The sequence below is a fragment of the Nanorana parkeri genome, unplaced genomic scaffold, assembly GCF_000935625.1.
Source record: "Nanorana parkeri isolate BGI_ZX_2015 unplaced genomic scaffold, ASM93562v1 scaffold358, whole genome shotgun sequence".
Classification (NCBI taxonomy): Eukaryota; Metazoa; Chordata; class Amphibia; order Anura; family Dicroglossidae; genus Nanorana; species Nanorana parkeri.
The window spans coordinates 112,503-124,985 of NW_017306626.1; the positions used below are offsets into that span (position 1 = coordinate 112,503).

Sequence of the window (12,483 nt, forward strand, 5' to 3'; positions counted from 1 at the left end):
GGGGGGGGCACAGCTGGCTCTGCCTCTAGATAGGCAGAGCCAGCTGTCATTCACACAGCTGGGTGGATCTCGACAGTAATGTCGGGATCCGTCCCAGCTGCAGCAGTCTCAGTATACCACGAGCTGTACCTCACGATATACTGAGCTTTGGGTCACGAGAAGATGCTAGTATATGTTCTCCCGTGACCTTAAGAGAACTATGGGGAAAAACACTTACCCCACAGTTCTCTTTTAAGATATTTTAAGATGCTACTGTAAACCAAAGTATCAATTACTGTTTTTGTGGCAAATTCTTACTGCTGGCAATTATTATTCAACTGGCAAAACATGGATTTTAAAGAGCAGGGCAAATAGATGCTTTCATGCAATGAGCTCATCTCCTCACATATGCAGTTGAGATGATTATTATATTCATGGCCTGTGCATTAAATGATTAATTCTTCTACTTTTTTATCAGTTTGGTTTGTGTATAGCTAGCATTTATGCAATGATGGACAAAATGCTTTTTGCATTGCATTCAAATAGATATCACCTGATAACGCTTAACAACACAATGAATGATGATTGCTGTCTATTGTAAATCTAGGTTGTGAAACCTAGACTTTTATATACCAGTGGTAACCCACATGACTACCTTGAACACATCCCCTGCTTCAAAGCCAAGTGCTCTCATGATGACAGCAAACAAACCAGAGTTGCTTTCCTCTGATGTAAAGAAAAAAGTTAACAGTATTTGTCAGCTTGGATAAGAAAGACCACAACCTTCATGTAATCAGGTTTTTTGATTAATTGGAGCTTTATTTAATAAGAAGCATATGGATTTTCTATGGCAGCCAGCAATGACTCTTGAGCTTAATTTTCTTATAATATACTATGGTGAGTTACATTGCAGGTTTCTTCATGAGAATGTCAACTTTTTAACCCTCCTCGTCTCCGGAGACCTAACACCCTTAAGACTGTCATAAAGTAAATGTAATGAACAATGGATTAAATTGGTATAAACAGGACATTTCTACACCAGAACAAAATGATAATGAGAAGCTGACTCGTCCTCTGTCAACTCAACTGAGAGCTGGGAATTCAGCTAATAGACGCAATAGGTGACATTCTCAGAATTATACAGGACATTGTTCTCCTACAGTGGATTTCTGTGGCTTGGATAACAGTAACATCCATATTCGGTCAATGATGTCACCCAGGATCCCCACCGGCTTGTTTACATACAGTAGCTGGTGGAGATCTGTAATTTGCAACGGGAGTAGCTGCTGGGTGAAGATTGAGGCACTCATTCTGATTAACGTGGATCTACATCACCAATTTATGATATGATTTATTTACTCTTTACATTTTTTTTGTGATTAAGTAATAAGAGATACTATGTATGCCTGACTCATTTATCTGGGAATGGGCAGATATCTAGGGGCCTCCTTAATCTAGACAACCCTTTTGGGGTACAGGATGCGAGGATGAGCCCTCCCCCTTGCAAGGTACTCTCCCAATGTTGAGAACATGTTGCCTGGCATGGTTTGGGGGGAGAGAAAACACGCTTGCTGCCCCTCTTCTGTGCCCAGCCAGACTTCATGTCTAGTTAAGGGTCTTGTATGAAGTTTCCCCATTTGCAAGGCACATTGTCCCTGTGTTGATGGGGACACAAGTCTCATCCCCACATACTGTCCCCCAAATGGCATATAGGGGGCCTTATCAGAATGTGGTAGCAGGGCCACCATTAGAAATCCCCCCTCCCTTGCAAGGCAGCTTGTCTCCATGCTGATGGGCATAAGGACCTCATCCACACATCCTCTCCCGCAAAAGGGATGTGGGTTTCTTAAAGAGATCAATTACATAGATTTAAACCATATGCAATATTTTATTTCTATGTGGCTCCTCGTGTTTTAGGAGCTTTGTTTGTGGGGGTTTTTTGTGTCTGCGTTTAACTGGTAAACATGCAGATGATGCTCAGTTTGTAAGCACTTGTAAAACTCTTGCAGGATTAGATGTCCTGGACAATACCATAGCTTAACAACCCCTGTGACAAGGTGCTTGCATTTGTGTTCACAACCTGCCCACATTTATCATTCTGAGCCTTTTCCTGAACTTACACTTCCCAGGGGTCCAATTTTACTTAATCGCGTGGTTCTTTTGTCATGTGAACATGTTCCCATTAAGGATTTACAATGAGGCCGCCACATGCATTTCAATGGGGCAAGCAAACTAAATTGAAACTGGATGGCCATGATCTGTGTGAGCGATGGACTTATATAGTTATCAGGGAACAGTCTATTACAGGAATAAGAAAAAAAGGAGAACAAAAATGAATATTAGTTACAGTAAGCACATTAGTCATAGGGTCATTCACAAAAGGGTGAAGAGTTTGGAGAAGAGAGGAGAAGTGAATAATATAGCACAACATAGCTGAACTGGAAAGTGAGCTGAATTGGAGTATTTTTCCAGTTCAGCTATTTTGGCCTAGATTGTTCACTTCTCCTGTCTTCTCCAAACTCTTCACCCTTTAGTGAATAACCCTGTGAATATTCCAGTTAGAGATAAACCATACTTAAAGTTGATCATTTGAGTTCATATAGCTGAAAATTAAAGCATATCAGTAATGTGCTTTGCCTGTTGTAGAATGCTATAACTCACGGTGTTATAGTATATTTGGCTGGAAAAATTATATTTAGCAAGAATTATTGTTTTCTGGCTATATAGGTTTGGGTTAGGTAATTTTAAATGAGGTCACTTACCACAATGTTTAGGCACACAGACACTTTTGAGCATTATATATCTATTCTCATTATGCGTTACCCCTTTTCATATGCTGTATTATCCCATATAAAAGAAATGAAAGAAAATGAAAAGAAATTTAGATGAAAACTATTAAAACTATGAGAATGCTCGTCTGCTTGACATGAGGACAATTTTTTTAAAGCATAATGGGTACTTTCATTACCTTGCCTTTTTTTCCAAATTTTTTTATTACTGATATTTTTTGTTTTCAATTCACCTTAGGTTTTATTGCTCAGATCACCTGAATTTACCACTATTATATTATTTTATTGATTTTATAGTAATTGATGTTTTATCAAAGATTGTAGCACTAGTTATTCCTCCTTAAAATACTACCAGCTTCAGGCTGACAATAAATATGTGTTTCAGTGAACAGGAGAAGGAGCCGTTTGAGGTGGTGATAAAATAGTGAATAATAAGAAGTTTGGGCTTTGGGCGATTAGACTGCCATTTCTCCTCAAATGGCTTGTTTTTTTATTGAATAGTTTGAGTTAAAATAAGTCATCTGTCCCTGTGAACTGACTCATTTTTTTCTTCTATCTGGTAACTGCCTCTGCTACTTGGTTTATGCCACACCTAACAGTGATCCAAGAGCACATTGCATTTATATTAAGCACTGTTGTCGGTCAACTTTAATAAATAATATTTGCAATATTATTGAAACTATTAAAGCAATCTGCTTACTTTTGAACCAAAAGAAATAATCTCTTACCAAATACTGTGATCTCAAATAATGTACAGGAATTGTTTTATCAATGAACACATATACTGTAGGTTGAACCCAAGCTGACAAGATGACACATTCTTTTCACCCTCTGTAATTTTTAAGAGATTACATTAGATTGAATTCATTTTGGCAATCAAAGTAAAAAGTCTGGTAGAGTCCAGTCACATTATTATACCTGGATTTGCCCGTTTTTATCACCCAGATTGCTGATTAATAGGTACATTTCATACAGAAGCTGGCAAAGGCCATGCAGATGATATTTTTAGCCTAAAAAATTAATGTGTGGTGCAGTAAATGCTCAACAAGTGTTCAGAAAAGACGTAGATAATCGAGTATGGTGTGTCTCCCTCAGAAATCACTGATAAAGTTAAAGGAGAACTATGGGGTCAGTGTTTTTCCCCATAGTTCTCCTTAGGGTAACGGGAGGACACAAACTAGCGTCCTCCCGTTACCCTAACCTCAGTATACCGCGAGCTACAGCTCGCGGTAGTCTGTTAAACTTGCTAACAGTTGATGATGGAGAATGTAATATTGACTGTGGTATAAACATGGTGAATGTTATTGTGCCCTGGATGAATAATGGAAAGGCCCAGAATTTGGTGAACATTGGGAATTAGATCAAGCAAACAAGCGGACAAATCTGAAAATAATAATACACTTTATAAATGCAATCAATGATACAAAGAATCCAGTAAGTGGTGAAAAACTGATAATTTGGTGCTTTAAACATATGACGCCATACGTGTGTGTGTCATGCTCTTTTTGTTCCCTTATATAAGTTTAATAAACTACCTAATACAATAATGTTGTAATGTCAGCAGCTTGCACTTTGCTCTAAGCTCTGATTATCTTGTTGTTAACTAGTGGCCTAAATAATTGCATGTCTATTATTTAATCTGACAAGCCCTCTTAAAATGTTATCTTCAGCACTTTATCACTGTTGAACTTAATGGAGTTTTTTTATTTGGTTAAACCAAACAGTTGGCCAGTTAGAAAATCAATCAGTCTATCCAGATCCACTTTAATGTACAGCTTTAATGGTCTACACCATTGTCATTAATTTAGGCTGGCAACACACATTGCCATCTAATGTCAAAAGCTTATTTTTTTAGAGGTAACTACACTCCATGTAGTAAATAATTGCCAAGGAATTTTACTTTAAACATGAAAAAAAAACAATGCTGCTGTATGCACATAAAGAACTATAGCAACAGAACTTTTCTGTTAGAAAACAACTGCATTTTAAGGAATAGTTTTCAAATGGTAATGCCTTTGTACTGCTAAAGAAAGGTTGAATGTTTTCCTGTTGCAGTGTTTTTAGTAAGGAAAAGTCAGACATGCATAGTTTTCCTCCCTGCTTGGAAAGGTCCATACATTAAGGTCCCAGGATGTGCTATGAGAGATCAGGAGTGGCATACAGGCCACTTGGGGTGCCTGATATTTAATGCAACTGTCAGATCAATAACTTCAAATGTTATGCAGTTTTACTGTAAGCTGCTCAGATCCATAACTTCAAATGTTATGCAGTTTTACTGTAAGCTGCTTTTCACTTGTAAAGCAATACAAATATAAATGGATATTATTCCCCTTTAATGCCTTTAATGCTACCTTAATTGCAATGAGATTTTTATCAGGAAACATTTTTTTGCTAAATATTGTTTTTGCCCCCCCCCAGAGTTTACCTCCTTGAAAACAATTATTCATCTGCAATATGTTATTTGGCCTACACAAAATTGAAAAATAATGTTGTGATATAAATCAGATGTTTATCAACAAAGTATCTCAAGATGAATGGTCACACTTAATTTTACTAGCTTGTGCTCAGCTGTAAAAAGAACAATTATACCACATTTGCTCCTTGCTACAGTTTTAGAGCACATCAATCACAAGGCTTGTCTGAAAAGGAGGGGTGAGTCAGCTAGGACAGTGTTGTTTGAGTAAGAAGAGACAGGGTATAGGAAGTTACCAAGACATAACTGGAGTGAATTAGAATTCAGCCCTAAAGCTGGCAATCAGAGGACAGGCATCAGGGGACAATTGGATGTGCATACACAGTCTGACTATTTGAGGATGTCTTTGAGGCCAGCTTCAGGCATAAATGCTTTGGTCATGTTTACACTATGGAGCATGGAGGGAGAACACCATACAGACGCCTCAGGCACTGGCTTACCTTCTGGGAATAATAGCATAAAAATGTTCTAAGAGTACCAATATGCAGATAAAAAAAGCTAGATTAAGCAACAATCATGTCTATTTGGAGCAAAGGACCCTGATGAGCCAGCTATTTTTACAAGGTGGATAGGTAGGGTAATTGGCACCACCAGCGTCTGCCAGCATCTCTCATCTCCTCCCCTGCGGCATCTCTATAAACATAGTCAGGTGTGCAAGCATGTGCGGCCTTCCTAAGGTTTTTAAGCAGTTTACAGATGGTCAAAAACCCTACTTTTATCCAATGGTTGGACACGTTTGGGCAAAGATCAACCGTTTAACTCAATGGAAGCACCCGTTATCATACATTGGGATTTTGCAACTTGTTGAAGGTGTTAACAACACATATGCCACTTTAATAGGTCTAAATAAGCAGCAATATGTCTCAGTGCTACAGACAGTGGGCAGATGTCTCCATTGGCCTATCTATAGCTTTATCTATCCAATCACTATCTGGGTTCAGATCTTTCAGCTTGTGTTGTCTGCGAGTGCCCATGGATACAGATTTCTGTATACACATGAACTTATAAAATTGTCTATATAAAACAACATAGAAGAAGCCTGCTCAACCTCTGAAGCTTCTCTGTAACGTGTGTAAATCGTGTATGGCAATGTATACATTCTTCCAAGTTCTAAGGGTAAATCTGACTATGCATTAAGGCAGCAACATGTCCATTCATATACAATCTGTTACATGCAGTGAGTGCACGTGGGCAGAAATTGGCTAAAACAGGGTGGAGGAGATCAGAAGCACTCAGATGCAAGAAATGTAAAACAGTATTTTATGCAAAACAACATGGCAATTCTTTATGATGAACAGTGGTTTAGCAGAAACAGTGTAATGCAGTTAGTGCTCAGATCTACTTTGAAGTGGCTCTGTCAGTAAGTGCAATGGAAGTAAAGTAAAGCCAGTCTATAAAAAAGGATGTTGTATACTTACCTTTCCTGTGGCCTGGGTCTTAAAACTCCGCTGTGTTTTAGACCTCCAGCTGCCTCTGGTCTCCAACACTTCCAAGTGTGTTGAACACCTGGTCCCCTACAACAGACTGTGATTCTTTCCACCGGCTCTTAGTTCACTATATGGTGTAAGGGCCGGTAGAAGTAAACACAGTGCACACAAATTCCCAAATCTCAAAAGGTTTAAAAGATCCTACACATGCATGCTCATTATCATGTACAAGGTACTCCTGCCATATTTTCATAAACAGTAGCTTGTTGAAATCGAAGAGCATATATGAGACCCTTTGGACTGTAAACTCTCAGTGGTAGAGCACACATACCTGTTGCCAAAACACAGCCCACTTTATTGTCAGCATTAGGTCACGCACCAAAATTAGCATCTTGACTTTATCTTCTGCGTACACCACTCTAGGCACCAGATCAAATGATACATTATTGCAGTGGATTGAAAAGATAGGATTGTGTTTGTTAAATATCAGCACCACTAATTGACTGATACTGTGCCTATTAAAACATTACTATCTCAAGGGCTTCCGCAGTCCTATTGAAGCTCTCAAGCAGATGATGAATGACTAACCTGATAATTTAGCTGATTTCAACAGAACATATTTACTATAGGCCCTCATTGTAGTGAAGAGGGGGCATCTTAGTATCAGTTGCATATAAGGGTATTCGGCTTGGACTGTTAACGCCCCCTCCCCGCTAGGTCAAATTAAATAGCCTGCAGAAAAAAATCATTGTCTGACCTTAGCACATTGTCTGCATTATCAGTGTACAACCCTTGAAAGTGTTTTAAGGAATTTGACAAAGGAAGGCAAGTAAAAAAAAAAGGCATCAGCATCTATATAGTGTATAATGATAATATTAATAATAATATAAAAGTAATATCTGAATTATCTAAAAAGTCTAGCATTTAACATTTAAAAACAGCCGTTAAAATGTAACAAGAGGAATAGTATATATGCACAGTTTTTATTTTAAGTAATGTAAACCCAAGTCCCGCAACATGGAATTATAGTAGAATTTCTCCTCTAGGGATAAAAAGTCTAAAGAGTTATTAAAGGGAAAAAATTAGTTCTACTTATTAAGTTCATGTTGCGACAGGGCTGTCTGCATGAGCTCTTAACAAAGACGTCTACCCAAAACATTTCTTGTTTTAAGATAGGATGGGGAAATGTTAAAACATCTTTGAACTCATTGGGGAAATTTTAACTCAAATCCTTCTCCAGGTACTAGCAGTAACTTGGACAGAAAGTTGAGGGAATTTAGGACAGACGTTCTAGCCCCTCCCTACTCCATTCAAGACTGATTAGAAAAAGACTGACTTCTACTTAAATCTCTGGCTAACACTTTTAGTTATTGGCATGGGATAAGTATGCATATAAAACATCTGACTTTCTTTCAAGCGTACTTGTTCAGGATCACTTACTCAGGATGTACTGAAGCTATTGTGTCATAATAGCCAGGAAACTGGTATTTCCAGGAGGTCAGCAATTGTAGCCATCATATTTCTCTCCTGGTAGGTTTAGTTTAAGTAATGTAGTAACACTGGGGCAGAATTATCAAGCAGAGTACTTTTAGTAGGTAATTAAATTCCTCTTGTCATTTTCCGACATACAATAAACAATGGCATTTAGGATCTTATTTGTCATGCTTACTAAATTGTCATGCTTACGTTTGTCTGTTTAACCATTTAAAAAAAATTGAATTTATGGATATAATTGTGATGTCTAATTTATAGAGCATGATTATGTTTATTCACTGTACTATAGCAAGAAATCTAGATAGTTTACCTGCCATCAGGATGTTCAGCACTTGGGTCCTCACATTACCTATATCTAACATGCTTTTTTTCTATTACCAGGTCATTTACAACAACTGAAGAAGATGGAAATGGAAAAGTATTATTTATTAAAGGATGCTCTGCGTGTATCGGATGCACATCTCCATGGACCAGGATCACGTGTCCCTTGGCTTCAGAAAGATGAGCAGAGACTAAATTTAAGAGATTCAATCATTGCTTTGAGACTGTAACAAGACTTGAAATTTCACAGTGACAGTGAAGTGCTGCGCATCCAGCTGTGTCCCAAACAGACTAAGAAAGAAAGCAATCCAGTGTATAATGTATATAAAAAAAACTTTATGAAAAGCAAAGTATAGGATTCTTAGGAACCTATTCTAGAAGGCAAGGTTTCTCTACGTTCCATACTGCAAGGCTTCAGTCTTTGCAGTTGTATATATCACACTACATCACCAGAGCCTCTGCTGATGTCTTCATCTCACAGCCCGTGTTATTTTATCTTCTAGAGACAATTGGTTTTTATACTCCAGATAACTGTAATTTGCATGTTTACAGTTATACAATTTGTGACATGATTGCTATCAAACTACACCAAGGAGATGCAAGAAAAAGGATTTATCACAAAACCCCAAAGACCTGTGGTAACACTTTAGGGGGTGTAAAGAAACATACGGTTGTACCTGTCACATCCACATATCCCGACTTTGCACAGTTATTTTTCTTGGAAATACCATGTGACATTTTCTTTTAAAACTTCTTTATCAGCTTTAAAGTAAATCTGTCATCAGGGGCATTGCTAGACCCTGCCACCTGTCCTAGAGCATGTGCCCCAGGGCTTCTACTGAGTGTTCTGGGTCTCCTTTAAGATATGGAGATAATGTATTGAATGCAAAATGCAGATTTGGCATATTGTATAATTTACCTACTTTTTGATTAATCCATCAATATTTTTTTCTAAGCAATGATAACACGTTAAATTCTTATTTCAGTCGTGTCATCATATTGGGACATTTGTACTGGGCAGTTTTTAGACCAATTTGTTTTTGTTCAGTTATAAAGACTATGATAGTCTTAGACTCAGATGTTATCATGGTATTCTACAAGCCTTTCAACATTTTAATCTACATAATGTGCCCAATTGTGCCCATGTCTATTAGGACTCTTGAAACACCCTGTCTGTCATGATACAAATATGGGTGCAGCCGTTGCTGACTTTTTATTAGCTACTATCTACCCGGTTGTCAAGCTTATTCTGTGGTATACTATTTAGTGAGTCATTGACCCAAAACACACACAGAGTCAACGAAATTCAAAGTCCCAGCCAATATGCTTGTTCTCGATCAGTGAATCACTTAGTAGTGCAGCTGTGGGATAGGCATGAGACAACTTATAAAAGCTAGAGGTGTTGACCTGTTAATATTTTCTATCATTGTAGGTCTACTTTTTTGTTGTGATAATAGTCACCCAAGGAGATTATGAAGATAAAAAAAGGATTTACTAAAACTACATTGAACTGACCCTCATGTAACAGTTAAAGAAAGAGTATTATTCATACTTCAAAGTATTCTGACATTTTGTATTATGTATATTGTGTATATTGAATCCATGTTCAAGATTAGCTGCTACGTAACAACTGATTTTTTATTTGTTTTTTGGTTTCACATAAAGTCTATATTGTAAATGTAGCAACACTGCACATATTCCATCTCGCAACCTTAGGCATAAAACATGGATGCCACAGTGTCCACTTATATTATTATTTAATCTAAAATGCACAAAGGCAAAGCCAGGGAACATGTCCACGTATAGAAGGCCTGTTAAGCTTTTTTCTCAAACTTTAGGAGGGAGCACTGTTTATACAACAGTAATGCATATAAAACCTTTGAAATCCTGACTGGAGTTGCCATTCCTTATATATTGTGTATGTATTGATACAGAGGCCTGATAGAGTTCTCATGTATGGTGACTACTATTGCTCCACTAGTCAGTGGAATGGGATCAACTCATGTGCAGTACAGGATGTGGTGCCCTACTCACTAGCTCAATCCTTAGCAGGTCTCCCTTCCCCTCAGTTATTTACCACAGAAAGTTATAGGGTCCCCTGAAGATGGAGCAGTATGGGTGTCTGTAGACACTTTGCTCCTTGCATTAAGATGTCCTCAGCTGATCCAACCAACCTCCAAACCACTGACAGCCAAAGTTCTGGAGAGAGGTTGTAACTGCTATAAATATTTTAACAGGTGCCATAAAGAAACGGCAAGGGCTTTTTATTGTGGTGCATAGTAAAGCAAGTCATGCTGTGTAATTTTGTGTACTGAGAAGTTTGCAGAGCGCTCCATTTTAACACTGGTGGATGTAAAGAAGGCTTAAAGTGTGGGGAAACCCTAATAATGATCTTCTTTTTATTTGCTCTGCTTTACTCTGTTAAATATACCATTGAAAGTGTTTAGTTATGTATCGGTTTGATAAGTAAGAAAACATACCTGTTGATCCTGTCAGAAATCTAGTGAGCTGATAACTTGTGTTGAGTGTTATCAGTTAGCATTGTCCCCAGTTACCTCAGGAATACAAAACACTTCCTCTATGTTATGGAGAAGAGTGAGTGTGCGTGGGGGGGTATTCTAATATTCTGTCATAGGGTAACAACACTGCTTCTACCTAGATACAATACAGCAAATTAGTGCTGTCACCTTAGTACAGGAAGCGTGTAACTGGCAGGACCACCAGGTGAAAAATAAAATGGAAAGGCCTAAAAAGGAAACCTAAAAAAGCCACCAAACCATGGACTGGTAAACATCTATCTTTGGGTTTAGATTATCAGTAGGTTGTGGAATACTTACAACACAATAAGTGGGTGAAATTCATTTTTTTTTTTACTATATATATGCCAGACAGTAAAATATGTACAGTATATATATACATCAATCTGTATAGTTTTTTTTTAAAGCATGCTCTTCTTCAAGTTGGTTGTGTTCATATTTCTAATTTCAAAATGTGTATAGTGAAAGTATGCACTTCTAAAATGTACCTTGTAATAAACAATGTATTTTTTTATGGCTGTTAAGTGTTTGTTAGCTGTGTCTTACTGTCCTATCAGTTTTAGATAAAAATAATTATAAAACCTTTAGGGCTTGTTGTAGACCAGATCCAGACCACAATGTTTTTTGCCTGATCCAAAAACACATCCTCATAGATTCTAATGGATTTTCTGAGTGTAGTTCATTGCATTCAGTTCCAGAACCTTAAAAAAAAAGTCCAGCATGTCACATTTTTTCTGGTCTGGAATGCACAAAAATGCAAACACAGCAGAAAGCACTGTAACACACCTAATCTCCAAAAACGCATCTGAGTGCATCGTAAACACACACGCCTGTGTTTGTAGAAACACATCCAGATCTGGTATGGAGAAACCCTTAGACTGGCTTACAAATGGAACACTATATTTTCACTACAGTTTCATTTTAACTTTGGAAAAGTAGCAGTGGCATCATCACTGTATATAGCCTAGGCAGAAAGCAGAGTGGTGCCGAACTCTTGAAGAAATACACAAAGCACACCAAGATTCAAGTCTTTTATATTTAAACAATATTTGCTTGTCTCAGAGCTCAGCTTTAAGCAATACAGCTAGGTCAGCTCCCTGGCCCCCGTCCAACACAATGATAAAGTCACAACTCTGCTCTCTCCTTCTGTCATCATGTTCATGCAGTGCATCTGATTGGTCCCTACTGCTTCCCTTCCTTCTACCAGTATAAATTCTTCTGTTTTGGGAATAACAAAAGGCTCATTCCAAGTCAAATTCATATACTTACACTAATTACATCTCAAAATATATTTAATGATTTTTACTGAATACATTATTGCATTCATTGTTGTAAATATCTGCCTGGAGCTCAGTTTTAAGGCAGTCCTGGATATGTTCCATAAAAGTTCCAAAAGTACAATTTACAAGAAAGCTGCAAATCTTTGAATACTGATAATTATAGATAGATGCTGACATTTATGT

At 37.6% G+C, this 12,483-nt stretch overlaps 1 protein-coding gene across 1 annotated transcript in view; it reads left to right on the top strand.

The window, feature by feature from the left end:
• APELA (apelin receptor early endogenous ligand) overlaps positions 1-8,579 on the top strand; it is a 16,178-nt gene extending 7,599 nt beyond the window's left edge. The window contains exon 3 of the mRNA XM_018558782.1: positions 8,544-8,579. The gene's annotated coding sequence lies outside the window, so the exon portion shown is untranslated. The remainder of the gene's footprint in view (positions 1-8,543) is intronic.
• The last annotated feature ends 3,904 nt before the right edge of the window (positions 8,580-12,483 follow it).